Source organism: Halichoerus grypus, chromosome 3 (assembly GCF_964656455.1).
Source record: "Halichoerus grypus chromosome 3, mHalGry1.hap1.1, whole genome shotgun sequence".
Classification (NCBI taxonomy): domain Eukaryota; kingdom Metazoa; phylum Chordata; class Mammalia; order Carnivora; family Phocidae; genus Halichoerus; species Halichoerus grypus.
Genome location: NC_135714.1, coordinates 84,536,755 through 84,554,332, shown reverse-complemented (window position 1 = coordinate 84,554,332; position 17,578 = coordinate 84,536,755). Strand labels below are relative to the sequence as shown.

The 17,578-nt window shown below is 33.9% G+C and overlaps 1 protein-coding gene across 1 annotated transcript in view; it reads left to right on the top strand.

Annotated features, from left to right (window-relative positions):
* TACR3 (tachykinin receptor 3) overlaps positions 1 to 17,578 on the top strand; it is a 79,186-nt gene that overhangs the window by 21,653 nt on the left and 39,955 nt on the right. The gene's annotated exons all lie outside the window — the stretch shown is intronic.

Here is a 17,578-nt window from a genome sequence, read left to right as displayed (position 1 = left end):
TACTTTTGTCTCAGGCATTTACACACTATATAGATAGTACATATAGACCATTCTATTCGCCAAACATAATTATCATATTATTCAAGAATAAATCTTGCCATTTGCAATGATGTGGATGGAGCTAGAAAGTATAATAATTAGCAAAATAAATCAGTCAGAGAAAGACAAATACCATATGATTTCACTCATATGTGGAATTTAAGAAATAAAACAAATATGCAAAGGGGAAATAAAGAAGGGGGGGGCAAACCAAGAAACAGACTCTTAACTATAGACAACAAACTGATGGTTACCAAAGGAGAAGTGAGGGGGGCGATGGGTGAAACAGGTGATGGGGTTAAGGAGGGCACTTGTGATGAACACCGGGTGATGTATGGAAGTGTTGAATCACTATATTGTACACCTGAAACTAATATTACACTGTATGTTAACTAACTGGAATTTAAATAAAAACTAAAGGGGGTAGTAAAAAGGGAAAAATGAAGGGGGGGAAATCAGAGGGGGAGACGAACCATGAGAGACTATGGACTCTAAGAAACAAACTGAGGGTTCTAGAGGGGAGGGGGTGGGGGGATGGGTTAGCCCGGTGATGGGTATTAAGGAGGGTACATATTGCATGGAGGACTGGGTGTTATACGCAAACAATGAATCATGGAACACTACATCAAAAACTAATGATGTAATGTATGGTGACTAACATAATAAAATAAAATTATTTAATAAAAAAATAAAAATAAAATAAATAAAAACTAAAAAAAAGTACCTTTGTCAGAGATACAAATTATATAGCTGTGCAAAGAGAATTTAAAAGGAAAATGAGAGAAAGGAAGGATCCAGTAGGAAAGACAACCCAGAGAAATAGAAATTGGCTGAATACCAGAAACTATTAATATATATTGTCAAAAATAAGCAAATGATCATCTAAATGAATTTTGAAATGCATCCAAGATAACTCAATACACATTCCTAACAGAATTCTTGGTGAATTACAATATATGGTACTTTCTTAACATGATAAACAAATATTTATCCCCAAACACAATATGTGAGAACTATATGAAATAAACTTTACACACACACACACACACACACAGACTTGAAAATGAAGACATATAGTAAAAAAACTAAACCGTAAAAATGTAATCGTTGTCTTAAGGCTCAATGTAATTCTAGTAAAACCACAGTGGAAGTTGAATAGAATCTAAAATAGTCTACAGTTTTTCTGACAGTAAGTTGGTGGGACTAACCAAAAAATGTTTGTTAATAATAAAAATAATAATAAAGGGAATTGCTAATGAGAATGAGAAAGTATTATAAGTTATAATAAATGAAAAAATTTGGAACTGTTGAACAAGAACCAAGTCAGGTTGATAATATATGTAATGAAATTCCTACACGTATGAGATTATACAAAGAAAATATCACAAGCCAATAAAAGCATAATTAGTCAAAATAAGAAATTTGGAATTTATCTAATTATTTTGGAAAAACACAAGTAAGTTAGAGTCTCACTTTACACCATGTGCTAATAGAAATATCAGATAGACTAAATAGTTAAAATATAACAATTAAACCATGAAGAATAAAATAGAAAAACTTATTAAATAATCTTAGGTAGGAAAAAAATTTCTAAGCATCAGGACAGCAAAAGAATACAGAGAAAGCTATTAGTTGATTTGACTGTAAGAAACTATATAACCAAAACTTTATATAGTTTAACCACAAAATCAAACGTATTAAAGCATAATTAAATAGCAAGCAAACTGTTTTAGTTATTTTCAATGTAAGTGATAGACACAAGGTTAATAACTTTAACTTATAATGAGCTCCTATAAATCAATAAGAAAATATTAATGCAAATATGCAAAATGACAGTTTTTAAAGGAATAAAACTACTACATAAATAAATGAAAAAATATTTATCTTAACAATAACCAAAGAAATATACATTCATTTAAAAATATTTTATGTTAATACAGTGCTAATGAAAGTTAGGAAAGCAGGCATTCTAATTTTTTGCTGGTGGAAACAAATCAGAACATTTTGAGAAATCAATTTGGTAATGTATATATTAAAATTGCTCATTCCATTAGACACAGCAATTCTAACTCCAGGTATCTATCCATAAAAAATAAGGTTGCAAAGAATGACTTTATTGGGGGCCTGGGTGGCTCAGTTGGTTAAGCGACTGCCTTCGGCTCAGGTCATGATCCTGGAGTCCCTGGATTGAGTCCCGCATCGGGCTCGCTGCTCGGCAGGGGCTCTGCTTCTCCCTCTGACCCTCCCCCCTCTGATGTGCTCTCTCTCATTTCTCTCTCTCTCAAATAAATAAATAAAATCTTAAAAAAAAAAAAGAATGACTTTATTGTTTGCAGTTTTTTCACATCATAAAAGGTCAGAAATAGACATTCTTATGCACGTTTTAGGATATTATGTAGTAATTAAGAATAGTATTTTGATAATATTTATATTCAAAGAGCATGCAATCAAATATTAATTATAGAGAATGTAGATAATTATAAACAGGTACAAGATATAATTATATAATGATACATGCATAAGTATGCATATGCATAAATAAAATAGTAAAAAGGAAATGAAAAATGAACCAAGATATATAGCAATATGGTCCCTTAGTGGCGGGATTATGGGGAATTTGTATTTTCTTTTTTTTAATTTTATTTATTTGAGAGAGAGAGAGTGAGAGCAAGGGAGAGAGAGAGAAAGAGAATGAGCACAGGGAGGGGCAGAGGGAGAGGGAGAAGCGGGCTCCCCACTCAGGGAAGGATTCCAGGACCCTGGGATCATGACCTGAGCTGAAGGCAGACGTTTAACCAACTGATCGACCCAGAAGCCCGTGCATTTTCTTAATATACCCTAGTATCCTCGGTTTAATAATCTGAGGGCAAAATGTAACTTTCTATAAAGCGGGATAAGATTATTTTTCCACAATTTCATTTTGTAGAAAGACCTGAATGTTCATATGCTTTCTCATTACTCTGTTACTTTGCTAGAAGCCTGGACAATGGTTTTGCCTTTGCTGTAACCTGTTCCTTAGAACTCATCCTGAGGTTCTTTACATGTACCTGTGCCCGCAAAGCTCTGGAGTTATATAATAGGGGATATTTAATGACCCTTTGTACAATATTTTCCATTCATCTGCTATTTGGATATGGTTCCAGTATTTGTTAATTTTTAGGGAAAATCACTCTGATAGGTTGTTTTAAAAAATCCTACAAGCACCACATATATAAAGTTTCAAAATAAATCAAGAGAAGTGTTGACATTGTCTGATGTGATGAACTCTCCTAAGTACATCAAGCTCATTAATCATGTTCACATCTTCATCTTTTCTAGGTTTTGTTATTGTTGTTTTGCTTTCTGTTCTATCAGTTACTGAGAGAATTATGTGATAGTCCAACTGTGATTGGAATGTATTTTTTATTTTAGTTCTGTCCATTTTGTTTTGCATATTTTAAAGCAGTGTTAATACAAATCTAGGATTTGTTATGCTTTCCTGTTGAACTTACTCTTTTTATCATTATGAAATGTCCATCTTTATATTTAGTATCACTTCATGCCTTCAAGTCTAAAGTTTGTGAAACATATGGTCAATCTTTTTTTTCTTTTTTTAAAGATTTTATTTATTTGACAGAGCACAAGCAGAGGGAGAGAGAGGGAGAAGCAGGCTCCCTGCTGAGCAAGGAGCCCGATGTGGGACTCGATCCCAGGACCCTGGGATCATGACCCGGGCCAAAGGCAGCTGCTTAAATGACTTAGCCACGCAGGCGTCCCTTATATAGTCAATCTTTTGGGGGAGGGGGAGTTAGTGTTTACATGATAACCCTTTTCACACAAATATTTTAATACCAAGAATATTTAATATGATTAGAAATCACAAATTTGATTTCAATGATGTGTGAAAATCTAAATTCCAATTATACAACTTTATTTTAAAATTAACAGACAGTAAAATTGATTTTAATTGATGTACAAATGCAGGACTTTTAATGCATGAATAGATTTACTTAACAGCCACCACAATCAGAACACAAAATAATTTTTTTCCTTTATGCTATACCTTTTGTAAGAATGATTTGTGTATTTTAGACACAAGTCCTTTATTAGACGTATTATTTGCAAATATTTTCTCCCTGTCTTTGGCTTGTATTTTTACTTTCTTCATGGTGAATTGGAAGAGCAAAATGTTTAATTTTGATGAAGTACAATATATCATTTTTTCCCCTTCATTGTTTGTGCTTTTGTGGTCAATCTAAGAAATCATTAGTTACCTTAAGGTAGAGAAGATTCAGCTCTATGTTTTTTTCCCAGTCGTTTTATAGGTTTAGATCTTACATTTATATATGATCCATTTGGAGATAATTTTTGTGTATGGTGTGAGGTGTGGGGTAACAATTCATCTTTCTGTGTGTGGCTATCCAATTGTTCCAGTACTGTTTGTTGAAAAGACTACCCCTCACTAAATTGCTTTGGCACATTTGTCAAAAATCAACCAATAAGGGGCGCCTGGGTGGCTCAGTCCTTAAGTGTCTGCCTTCGGCTCAGGTCATGATCTCAGGGTCCTGGGATTGAGCCCCACATTGAGCCCCACATCGGGCTCCCTGCTCAGCGGGAAGCCTGCTTCCCCCTCTCTCACTCCCCCTGCTTGTGTTCCCTCTCTCGCTGTTTCTATCAAATAAATAAAATCTTAAAAAAAAATAAAAAAAATCAACCAATAAATGTAAGTGTTTATTTCTGAACACTTGCTATTTCTAGATCATTGATCTATATGTCTATTTTTCTGCCAGTACTATACTATCTTGATTACTGTGGGCTCATAATAGGTTTTGAAATATGGAAGTGTAAGTCTTTCAACTTTGTCCTTATTTTTCAAAATTGTTTTGACTATTCCAGGAGACATTTCCAAATTATTTTTAGGATCAGCTTTTTAAATTTTGAAATTAGAATAAGGATTTTTTTAAGGATTGTGTTGAACCTTTCAATCAACTTGGGAAGTAATGTCAGCTTAATGAGACTTCCCATCCATGGACAGTCCCTCCTTTTATTGAGGTATTCCTTAATTTCTTTAATATCTTTTGGCAATGTTTTGTAGTTTTCAATGTACAAGTCTTTCATTAAATTTATTCCTAATATTTTATCCTTTTTGGTGCTGCTGAATGGAATTTTAAATTTTTATTTTTATTTAAATTCTAGTTAGTTAACATACAGTGCTATATTGGTTTCAGGAATGGAATTCAGTGATTCATCACTTACATACAGCACCCAGTGCTCGTCTCAACAAGTGCCCTCCTTAATACCCATCACCCATCTAGCCCATCACACACCACCCTCCCTCCATGAACCCTCAGTTTGTTCTCCATCTTTAAGAGTTTTTTATGGTTTGTTTCCCTCTCTCTTTTATTTCCCCCTCCCATATGTTCATCTATTTTGTTTCTCAAATTCCTCATTGCTGAATGGAATTTTTAAAGTTCATTTTCAGATTGTTCATAGCTATTATGTAGAAATGCAGTTGATTGAACTTGTATCCCTGTGACCTTGATGCACTTTTTATTAATTTTAATGGGTTTTGGCTTTTGTGCATTCCTTAAGATATTCAGTATGGAGGATCATGTCACTTGCTAATAAAGACATTACTTTCTTCTTTTCAATTTGATGCCTTTTATTTCTTTTTTTCTTTTCTTTTATATTTTATTTTTGTTTGTTTGTTTTTTGCCTGATTGATTAACCTGGCTAGAACTTCCAGTACAATTTTTATTGGAAGTGATGAAATTGGACATCTTTGCCTTGCTCCAGATTATAGGGAGAAAGAATTAAATTTTTCACAATTAAGTATGATGTTAATTGTAGATTTTTCATCAATGCACTTTATCAGGTTGAAGAAGTTCCTTTATATTCCCAGTGTGTGGAGAGTTTTTATTCTGAAAAACTTTTGGATTCTGGATAATTATTTTCTGCCTCTGTTAATATGACCACATGGTCTTTGTTCTTTATCCTATTACTATGGTATATTATATTAACTGACTTTCAGATCAACCTTGAATTTCTGAAATAATTCCCACTTTTCCATGATGGATAATACTTTTTGTATGTTTCTGAAATAATTGACATATTATATTATATTATATTATATTATATTATATTAGTTTTGCATACACAAAATAATTTGATATTTGTGTATATTATAAAATTATCACCACAATAAGTCTAGCTAACATACATCACCACACAGCTACAATTTTTTTCTTGTGATGAGTACTTTTAAGATCTATTCTCTTAGCAACTTTCAACTATACAATACAGTATAAACTATAGGAGCTATGCTGTGCACTACATCCCCATGACAGGTAATATTATTTCATTAAATGTTTAAGCAGATTCACCACTGAAATGATTTAAACCTGATTTTTCTTTGTGGGAATATTTTCAATTTCTAATTTTATATCTGTATTTGTTATATGTAAATTCAGATTTTCTATTTTTGTTGAGTGAATTTCAGTCTTTTATTTCCTTTTAGGAATTCTTCAATTTTACTTAAGTTTTCTAATTGGTTGGCATATTGTTGTTCAGGAAAGCATGGAAGAGTTATGGCCCACAAAGAAGAAAAGTTATTAAAATAAAATTATCTTATATTTATAGTTGTGTTGTAAGAGGACAAAAAAGCAACTCTTACAAAGAAATGAATAGATACCTTTCATTTTCTCAGCGTATATCATATGTGAACTGAGTGATCACCATCTAAATAGTAGACTCATGTTATTTTCTATCCACATATTGTGCTTTGTTTTTCTTCATAATATTTACTATTATCTATTTTGTTTACTACTATATTCATAACATCTAGGATAATGACTACATATATTTGGCATTCAATACATATTTCTTGCATGACTGAGTGAATGGAAGAAATTTTTAAAATTGTTTTCCTATCATTTCCTATCATTGAATAATTTGAGCACAAATTACCTTAAAAAGATATAATGAAAACATAATTAGAAAGAAAATAAGATATGAAAAAGCTTTCATTTTCCATCTTTATAATCCAAGTTTAAAGGTTATCTATTACCTGTTTTCTTCCATTTGCACAGTTAAAGAAGCCTTTACATCATCACAACTTAAATACCCAAAGATTTAGAAATCCTCCTGCTTTATGAGTGTCATCATCTCTATGAGTTTAAAGATAATCTAGTGGAGCTGCTACATGCCACTATTTATTTCAGAAAGGAGTTTGATATGGTGTAGATCCACATTAAACAAAATTGATTCCTAGTATACACAAAGAATTTTAAAAATCTCCAAACGTAACACTGAATAATTCCATTTAATCATTGAATCATTGAGCATTAGATGTCCTTATTGAAGTTGCATAGAAATTTCATTACTCCCTATATAGAAAATTGTTTCAGATGGAGAGACTTAGAAGAGAAATACCTATACTGTTGCTACCCTTATAGGATAAGTTTGTGTTGAAGAACTAGGGACAATATCAAAAGATGTTTTTTCAATCCTTAGATTAGAATTTGGACATAAACTTGTTTTTCTTTCCATGCCAATCACAAGTTCTAAGAACCATGTTAAATTGTTTTGCTTGTTTTTGTCTCAAACTTACCACTTTAGCTGTTTTGTTTTTGTTTTTGTCCTAAGTGTTAATTTCATCTTATTCAACATAGTTGGGAATGTTTTAGATTGAGTGTCTACTGTGCCTGACATTAGCTGAGTCTCTTTGAATATACTGTGTTATTTAATGTTCTTTTAACCTTATAATCATACTCTATATTATGTTTATCATTCCCATTTAGCAAAGTTAAGAAAGCTATTCCTTTAAAAATTGTATACATGCTGAAGTCTCCATTTGTAATCAATTATTCACTCCATCCAAATATTCAACAACCATAGAAGTATTCAAGTATTCAACGTCCAAATATGTAATAACCATTTGCAGTCACTATTAAACTATCATGTCGACTACTATAGATACTTTGTTAGGTGCTACAGAACACAGAGAAGAATAAATCAGTAATTCCAATGATCTAAAATCAAAATATGAGCATAAGGCTGTTGGAGCACTGAGAAAGTTAAAAACTAACTCTGGACAGAGAGAAGGGAAGGAATCCACGGTGATCTTTCTGTAACCTGAGTGGAAACTGAAGGATGCCTAAAAGTTTAGCAGTTGTAGAACTTTAGAGTAAGGTATGAGCAAGAGAAATCATTCCAGCAAAGAAACTACCAGGTGAGAAACATGAAATTATTAAAGGCTATGTGAGCTGGACAATTTCCATTTCTCAGTTCACATTTACTCTCTACTTAGTCTACTCCATTTTTCTGCCCCTTCCCCACCAGGCTGACCATATCTGTGGACTAAATGCATGTATAGGGTCCCTTGCTCCCTGCTCTCTTCTTGGCTTTGCCTAATGGGAGACACTTGGAGGAAATGGGAGGAAGAGAGGAGAGCAACTTTGGGTTGTATCTACTACCACTCCTTCCATTCAGGATTGCTGCAAATTGGCTAAGCCCCCAACATATCTCTTGTCAAGTGCTCCTCCCCTAGGGGTTCATCTCCTCACTTCAGATTATAGCATTCTTTCATCCTTCAGACCTGGCCAGGGGGGGCACCCACTCCTCCCACTCCTTGCTATTGCTAGTCCTAGGAATGTTCATTTCAAGTTGATTTCCTATTACACTTTTGTAAAATGGGTTTGTAAATGGCTTATCTATTTAATTTTATAAATGACCTCTTTATTAAACTCTCTAGTTTTCCCGGGGCGCCTGGGTGGCTCAGCCGTTAAGTGTCTGCCTTCAGCTCAGGTCATGATCCCAGGGTCCTGGGATCGAGCCCCACATCGGGCTCCCTGCTCAGCGGGAAGCCTGCTTCTCCCTCTCCCACTCCCCCAGCTTGTGTTCCTGCTCTCGCTAATTCTCTATCAAATAAATAAATAAAATCTTAAAAAAAAAAAAAACTCTCTAGTTTTCCCCCGCAGGTGTGCCATCTGTTTCTCCTGGAGCTCTGACTGATACAATGTAGTAAGTTTGAGTGAAAGGTAAGATATTTAGTGCCACTGTACTAAAGGGTGTGCAGAATTGCAGTTAATCCTGTCAAAAGTGAAGAGACAGTGAAATAATTTAGAAAGATAACTTTAAAGACATTGTGAAGAAAGAGTAGCATCAGGGAAACCCATTTTGGTGATGTTCCAATAGTTCAGGAATTGAGAGTTGGAAGGGAGGACAGAATAGATTTGATGGTGTCAGAAGCTGAACTGATAAGGTTTATGATTATGCAAAGGAAATGAGAAAAATAAAGGGGTTCAGAGTAACTCATATGTACATATGAATAATACTTACAATGAGCACACTCAAAAAAGTATTCATTTTCCCAAAATGTAAAACCTATTATTGAAATATAAACATATTTTCATATATACATAGTAATATTCATGTTTTTTCTGAAGTCATTCACCCTGTCAAAGAGTAGATATAAAATGTTTCCATCCACTCTCATAATTCTCTTAATGTTGCTGTTAGTTAAGAAAAATGTCTGCCAAAATTATTGACTTGTAGTGCCAATTATAATATGTAGCTTTTACTTAATCAATGCATATAAAAGTCATATAAAAAGAGAAGTCAAATAATTATAAGGGGAAGCTAATAGAGGGGAAGTGAATTTTGGCTCAATACTATTGGATATATGAGTCATACTTGTAGTACTCTGCAAATTACACAAAGTAATAAGTTACTTCACTCAGTTGTCCCAGTAATCTGCTTCCTGTTATAATTCTGATGATGAGGGCCTGGAACTATAATTAGTTTTCAGACAACCTCCCTCTGATGAAAATTAGAATCTCAAAGTTGTGTGGGAGACTACTTTTATCTATTTCAACAATTCACCTTACATTTATAATCCTTTAATTCACTCAATAAATGGTGACTCATTTTATTCCTGATTCCTGAGTGCCTCAACAACAGAGAGAGAGAGAGAGAAGAAAAAGAGACTTATTACCACTGGAGACACTCTATTGTCCCCTAGGGAGTTGTGATTCATCTTTCTCCAGAAACTGTCGTCTGAGCTCTACCTCCTATAGTGATCTAAAACTGCTCTACTATCTACACTACAGCTCTTTATACATTTGACTAAAGCTAGCAAGTGTCCTGAGTCTTCTTCTCTTCTTAAGAAATTTCACTTCCTTTATCCGTGAATTATAATTTGACATGTCTATTGCTCCCACCTGGGAGTTTCTTTTTTTTTTTTTTTAAAGATTTATTTATTTGAGAGAGCGAGAATGAGAGAGAGTGTACATGAGAGGAGGGAGGGTCAGAGGGAGAAGCAGACTCCCCGCTGAGCAGGGAGCCCGATGCGAGACTCGATCCCGGGACTCCAGGATCATGACCTGAGCCAAAGGCAGTCGCTTAACCAACTGAGCCACCCAGGCGCCCCCCACCTGGGAGTTTCTTTAGCTCTTACTCTAATTCCTCCACTTTGGGGCAACCTTTTGAATTGTCCCTTCATCTAAAAACTCTTTTCCTTATAAAATGAAATTAAACTGGATTGAATATCTTTTCTTATTGTTCTGAAAAGAGGTTTTGTATGCATTTTAGGAAGCATATTACCTTATAGTATAAATAGAATATCATGTATAATTATACTATACACAATTATGTATAGTGTTTTGTGTTATCTCTATAAAATACTGAATACTAAAAATATTATAGGTCAATTTTAACTTCAGATATATTTTAATGAAGGCATTGCTTCCAGGAAAATAATCTGCCAAGAGTTCAAAAGTATTTTCAAGAGGAATTAGTTTCTTAGCAAAGAAACTAATTAACTTTTTAGTACATGATTGATAACATAAAGGTGACTTTGTGAAAGCAGTACTTTTGAAGTGATATATAGAAGTGGTGATGTATGTTCCCATTATTTTTCTGAAACAATATAGAAATGACACAAAATGTTAGTAAATTGGACTTTAAAAAAAGTGATTTAGAGTTTTATAGTATCTCATGGATGAAATAACCTATTATGTTCTGATTTTTGAACTATTTATCATCAGAGGTAGTATAAATAACATAAGATAATCATTAGCAGTAAGTTTTATATTGTCAATTTAGAAAACCACTTCTAAATTCGTGTCCGATTTTGAGGAGAAATTGTTTTACGTCATACTCACTAATGAGGTAGCATTTTGTTATAACTCATTTTGTAATTACTACAAATAGAATTTAAAGATTAAATGATTTATACATAAAGCTCTTAGAATAGCATCTGGTACAGGTGTTAGCAATTATTGCTTTTATTGTCAAGAAAGAAAATCTAAATATATATTGGATATATAATATCAGTGAAGTCATGATTAATACCTACATCTCCAGCCTCATTTGACACCTCTGCTTTTCCCTCCTCTGTGCTGTAGAGAAGCTGGCTTTTTTAGTTTCTCAAATACCTTATGCTTTCTCTAACCTCAGGACGTGCTATTACTTTCTCTTCCAAATCCACCTTCATTCTAATTAACTCCTGTTTATCATTCTAAACTGATGTTGCTTCCTCAGGGAAGCCATGCCTATTAATATCTCTACCATCATTTCAACCTATACCTCAGACTAGGTCAAATTGCTTGTTTTATGCTTTATAATTACTAGTACATGTCTTCATAACATCATGGTGTACACAAGGGAGACAATTTTATTTTGCAGACTTCTCAAAGGATTATGCTAGACAGATTAGCCTATTGACAGTACAGGGAACTGGGCTAAACTGCTCAAGGCATTGTACATGATAGGGTCACCCATGTTACATGGAGAGTTTTTTTAAATTACAGAAATAAAGTGAGTATAACAAAGAGAGGGAAAGTCGAGTTTAGAATCAGGACAAAGAGTGCCAGTATATTCTCCCCTCCCCTAAACTCTTAAATCCAATTAAATTTTAAAATCTGAAATGCTTTATATAATTGGATTTGTTGTGGAAATCATCAGTACAATTTCACAGCCAGGTTCACAATGGGTGAGATGAATGTATTTCATATAGATTCAAGAACAGAAACAGAGGGTACCAAATAGGACAGATTGGATTTCACTTAGAAGTCATGGGGGAGGGTGCTGAACTTGCGCAGGCCATTACAATAAAGCTCCAAGGAAAGTTTAACTAAATATCCCAGAGGCAATGTTTCCTAAGCAACATTTAGGTAGTAATTTCTTAACGTATTTTGTGACTATCTGAATAATGTATATCTTCTGTGTTAGACTCTGAACTCCAGAAGAGTAGGAACTATATCTATTTCATTTACCAATATGGCCAAAGATTGTAATACAATCTTGAAAAAAAGCATTCAAGAAATAGTTGAAAACAAATAGCTGATATTCAGTTAATAAATGAATAGATAGACCTAATTGCTAAATTTAAATTGAAAGTATATATAGTGAGGGTCAAGTACTTTCACTATTTGGAAACTTTATTTTTTAAATATAATCTCCCTCAAATGCCTGTTTATAAATTTTATTTATAAAAATCAAAAAACTTGGGATGCCTGAGTGGCTCCGTCCGTTAAGTGTCTGCCTTTGGCTCAGGTCATGATTCCGGGGTCCTGGGATTGAGTTACGCGTTGGGCTCCTTGCTTCTCCCTCTGCCTGCCGCTCTCCCTGCTTGTGCTCTCTCTCTCTGACAAATAAATAAATAAAATCTTTAAAAAAATAAAAAAACTTGATTAAGTAGCGATCTGTTTCTCGCTTGATAATATTTTAAAGTTCCTATTATATGTGTACATGTATTTGAATATATGTATATATGTTCATTTTAATAAATACTTGTTCCTTTCAAAATTCACTAAGACAATATAACAGATTAATTGGCTCACTCTTGCTTCTTTAAAACACTTATGAAAAAGCACAAAATAAAATTGTCTACAAAATGCAATTTCAGGGGCGCCTGGGTGGCTCAGTCGTTAAGCGTCTGCCTTCGGCTCAGGTCGTGATCCCGGGGTCCTGGGATCGAGCCCCGCATCGGGCTCCCTGCACCGCGGGGAAGCCTGCTTCTCCCTCTCCCACTCCCCCTGCTTGTGTTCCCTCTCTCACTATGTCTCTCTCTGTCAAATAAATAAATAAAATCTTTAAAAAAAAAAAATGCAATTTCAGAAAAGATTATATTTCTCTCTAGTGACTTTTCAAAGCAGAAAATGCCTTAGCACCAAAGGTCAGAAGTTGAAATTTTATGTGTCATGAACACGTATTGCAACTAATTTTTACTTTGCACAGACAGTAGCTAGATAGCATTTTATATATGGGCTTTACAGACTAAGACATTGTCTACTGTGGCCAGAAGCAAATTGGAAAACAGCCAAACCCATGTCATTTCGCAAATATTCTTTGCATTGTTAATATAATCAAGTGCCCATCTGAAGAGTGCGCTCTGTCTTCATACCAAAATTTTAAAATTTGCAGAAGCACAAAAAGATCCAGAAACAGAGCTTAATAAAAATGTTAACAAAAAGAAGAATTATACCGGACAGATATCAAGAAGAATTGCAAAATGGAAAAGGCTTACTTATTGAAAAAGTTATGTCAAAATATTCTATTTTAGACATCAAAGGACCAGAAAAGACCCTTCAATTATATCAGAAAAAAGTAAGTGGTAAAGGAATTCATTAGAATGAAAAGGAAAATTGATAAAATATGGCATTAAAAATATGAGATTTCAGTGGATGCTTCTGAAAATTTCAGACTCAAACGATAATAAAAAGTGATTTTAAACTTGTTTAAGTGACATGCTAATTGGAAGAGTGAAGAATCCAATCTTAGCTATTACATACGAAATAATCAGACCAAGGAGACTAACATATTTGAGAATCTGTTTAGTGAGGGAAGAATGGTAGTGAGAAGCTCAGACAAAAACCTAGGAACAGCTAATGTGATCACATCAAAGATACAAATTTCTTGAAAGGAGAAATAAAAGTCCTGACAATCATTTAGGTGATAATATAACTCAGATTGGATCATTTCTTCTCAGGGTTCAGATGATATTCATGTGGATGAGCCCAAGGATCCTTTTATTTTTTATGCCTACTTTTGAGCAAATTATTATTGCTGGAGAGAGTCACAGAATAGGAAATACTGATGCCACAAAGAATTCTTAATTACCAATTTCAAACTGGTCTTGTCAGCAGTGCCCGGCAATTGTACCCACTTCTTTGGCCAACTGGCTCTCCCTTTCTACAATGTTTCAACATTCCTTTATTTTCCTCAAACCATTAACATAATTCAATCTCCCAGCTAACACCCTACTCGAAGCAGCAATCCTCTCATCGAAACCAAAACAGAGCCAAGTTACTTACTCCCCTGCTTCCATTCTTTTCCTTCCTTCAGTCCCTTCTCCATACTAAGATCTGATGATTCTCCTCTGACTGATCACCTCAACTACTTGCCATAGGACAAAAGACCTACCCTTGCTGTACAACTCCGTCTCAAACCACTTCCCCCATTCACTTTCTATGTTTCTGTTACAGTGGTCTTTAATTACTCAAGTGCCCAATGCTTCCCCCTCCTTACCCATTGCTTTGGTTTCCTGGGGCTGTTGTAACAAAGTAACACAAATGGAGTGACTTAAAACAACAGAATTTTACAGTCTTAACAGTTCTGGAAGCTTGAAGTCTGAAATCAAGGGGTTGACAAGGGCCAAGCTCCCTCAGAAACCTGTAAGGAAATCCTTGCCTCCTCCTAGCTTTTTGTGGTTTGCTGGCAGTCTTTGGCAGTCCTTGGCTTTTATTTATTTTTTTAATTTAAATTCAATTAGCCAACATCATTAGTTTTTTAGGGTTTTTTTGTTTGTTTGTTTGTTTTTATTATGTTATGTTAATCACCATACATTGCATCATTAGTTTTTGATGTAGTGTTCAATGATTCATTAGTCGCGTATAATACCCAGTGCTCATCACGTCACATGCCCTTCTTAATGCCCATCACCCAATTACCCTATCCCCCCACCCACATCCCCTTCCGCAACCCTCAGTTTGTTTCCCAGAGTCAAGAGTCTCTCATGGTTTGTCTCCCCTTCTGATTTCTTTAGATGCATCATTCAGTCCTCCATCTTTGTATGGCATTCTCCATATGTTTCTCTCTCTTCCCAAATTTCTCCTTTAAATCAGTCATATTGGATTAGGGCCCACACTAATGACCTCATTTTGACTCAGTTGCCTTTATAAAAACTCGATTTCCAACTAGGGTCACATTCTGTGGTACAGAGGTTTAGGACTTAAACATATCTTTTTTAGAGACACACAATTGAACCAATAAAAACCCATTAACACAGAAGTTTTTCACACGTCCTTTGCTCTTCCACAAATCTTCTGGCAATCCTTATTCTTCTGCCACCTTGCCTAGTCACCTCTCCAAACTTCAAGCCAGAATGACTTTTCTTAGGGAGGACTGAGTCACAATCTAAATATGTTTTTCCCAGTAAAAGCATTCACATGGCTATATGTTGCTTGCCTTTGTAACACTTGTCATATTTGTAATTTTATGTTTATTTTACATTATTTGGTTAGTATCTATCTACTTCACTGGACTGTGAGCTCTGTGAGGTCATTTCTCCTCAGTGTTGTATCACTGTAGTGTTTAGAATACCACAGTAGGCATTCAATGAATGTTTGGTTGAATGAATAATGGATCAAACCAGAAATGATAAAAATGTCAACTTGAAGTTCCTAAATTTCTATTTTCACTAAAGTGTTAGTTAATGAGAATATAAATTGATTGTTTTCATATAATTCATATAAGACAATATTCTCCCTGTCAGGAAATAATTTCTATAATATAGAGTAAGTCACCAAAACAATCAATAAGCAACTTGCACCTTTTTTTGAATTATTTGTGTTGTAGTAACTGTAGAAAACTCTAACCCTGCTCATGTCACTCAAATTCTCTTTTTAGTCTCAAAAAATCAACTGTCTAAACATCCAAACTGCATTCATATACTTCCAGGGCAAGCAAAAAAGCCAAAGATTATGAGAGAGTTGGGAAATATTCAGTTCAGTACAACAAAATTTATTGGTAAGTGCCGTGCTTGGCTCTAGAAACGTCCATTAAGCAACAAGTCAATATAATGAGAGAAATGCTGTGGTGAATCATAATCAGCAGCAGTGGAAACAGAAATGCCCAACTACAAATATTACCTTTCTATGCTTGACTTTTGTCGTTAACATTGCACATGAACGCTTTTGCATTCCAAGGCAAAATGTGATTCTTTGGATGGCATCTACCTTATATATTTTTCTTTCTCTTCCACAATTCCTTACATAAGCAGTCATATTCAAAGCCACAGTCTGTAAACATATGGACTTTGAAGACTGGCAGAACTGGTTTAGAATTCTAAGCCCTTACCATCTGGGTCATTTTGAACAATTTGCTTAATGTCTTTAAGCTTCAGTTTTCTGTAAAATAGAGATAATAATATTATTTGGTTGACTAGATTGTTCTAGATATTAAATATATATAGTGTATATAATAAATTTCTTGCTCATGGTTGGCAATCAGTAAACGTTGCTATTATTCACCAACATAAGCACAAGAGGTACATTTTCAGTTTTAAACATATGCATCTTATTTTCTTGTGTGGTTTACTTAATTTTCTGAAACTATGGTACTGTTTTTATGATTTTTTTTCATACCTAACATTCACTTATACCTATTAGCTGTCACACATAATAAACTAAGGATATTTCCTTTAAGTAAATTTCAACTAAAGTTAATATTATTAGTAGTATATAGATAAGTTCCAATATATCTGTTAAAGGTCCAATTCTGCCTAATAGTTATAAAACAAAGAGCAATAAGCAAATTAATAAATTATCCTTATCTTGAAACATTTATTCTTAAGATTAAAATGTTTGGGGTTTAAGTAACACTCATTCTTTGATTAAATTGTTGCCTTTGGAAATTTTGCATAAATCAAAATATATTTGAAAAACACAAAATGGTCAACAGTAAAATAATTTAAATAATGTTTTATTGATAGAAGTGCAGAAATATAATTGATTTTATGTATAATTTGTAATTAACTTTCTGCTCTATTAGCCAGAATTTGGCAGTGAGACATATTATCCAATTTAAAACTTTAATTGATTCTCCCAGACATAGTTACTATTTTACCAAGTGAAATAACTTTTGTTACCATATTCAGAGAGTTTCCAATTTCCTAGAAAGTTGCACTACAAAAACCATATGTAAGTGTGTTTTTAAGAGTCTCAAATATATTTTTCCTATAACTATTATGTTATACAGAGTTACATAGATACTGTGAAGATTTTCATGATAAACCATGAATTCAATTTTAGAGGTAACAGCAAGGCACAGCCTCAGTCAGACTTGACTTACTCATTATTACCTGAATCCTGAACTTGTATCTTGATGTTTTTAAATGAAGTTGTTGATGATATCTTCACAGGGGTTCCTCATCTTTGTCCATCATATCCATATTAGTTCTCTAGAATTTTCTTGCAAACAGGTAAACATACAGGAGAAAAATGGAGGTCTCGAGGTACAGAACTCATATTTTTAAGCACTTACTACACACTTTTCCAAT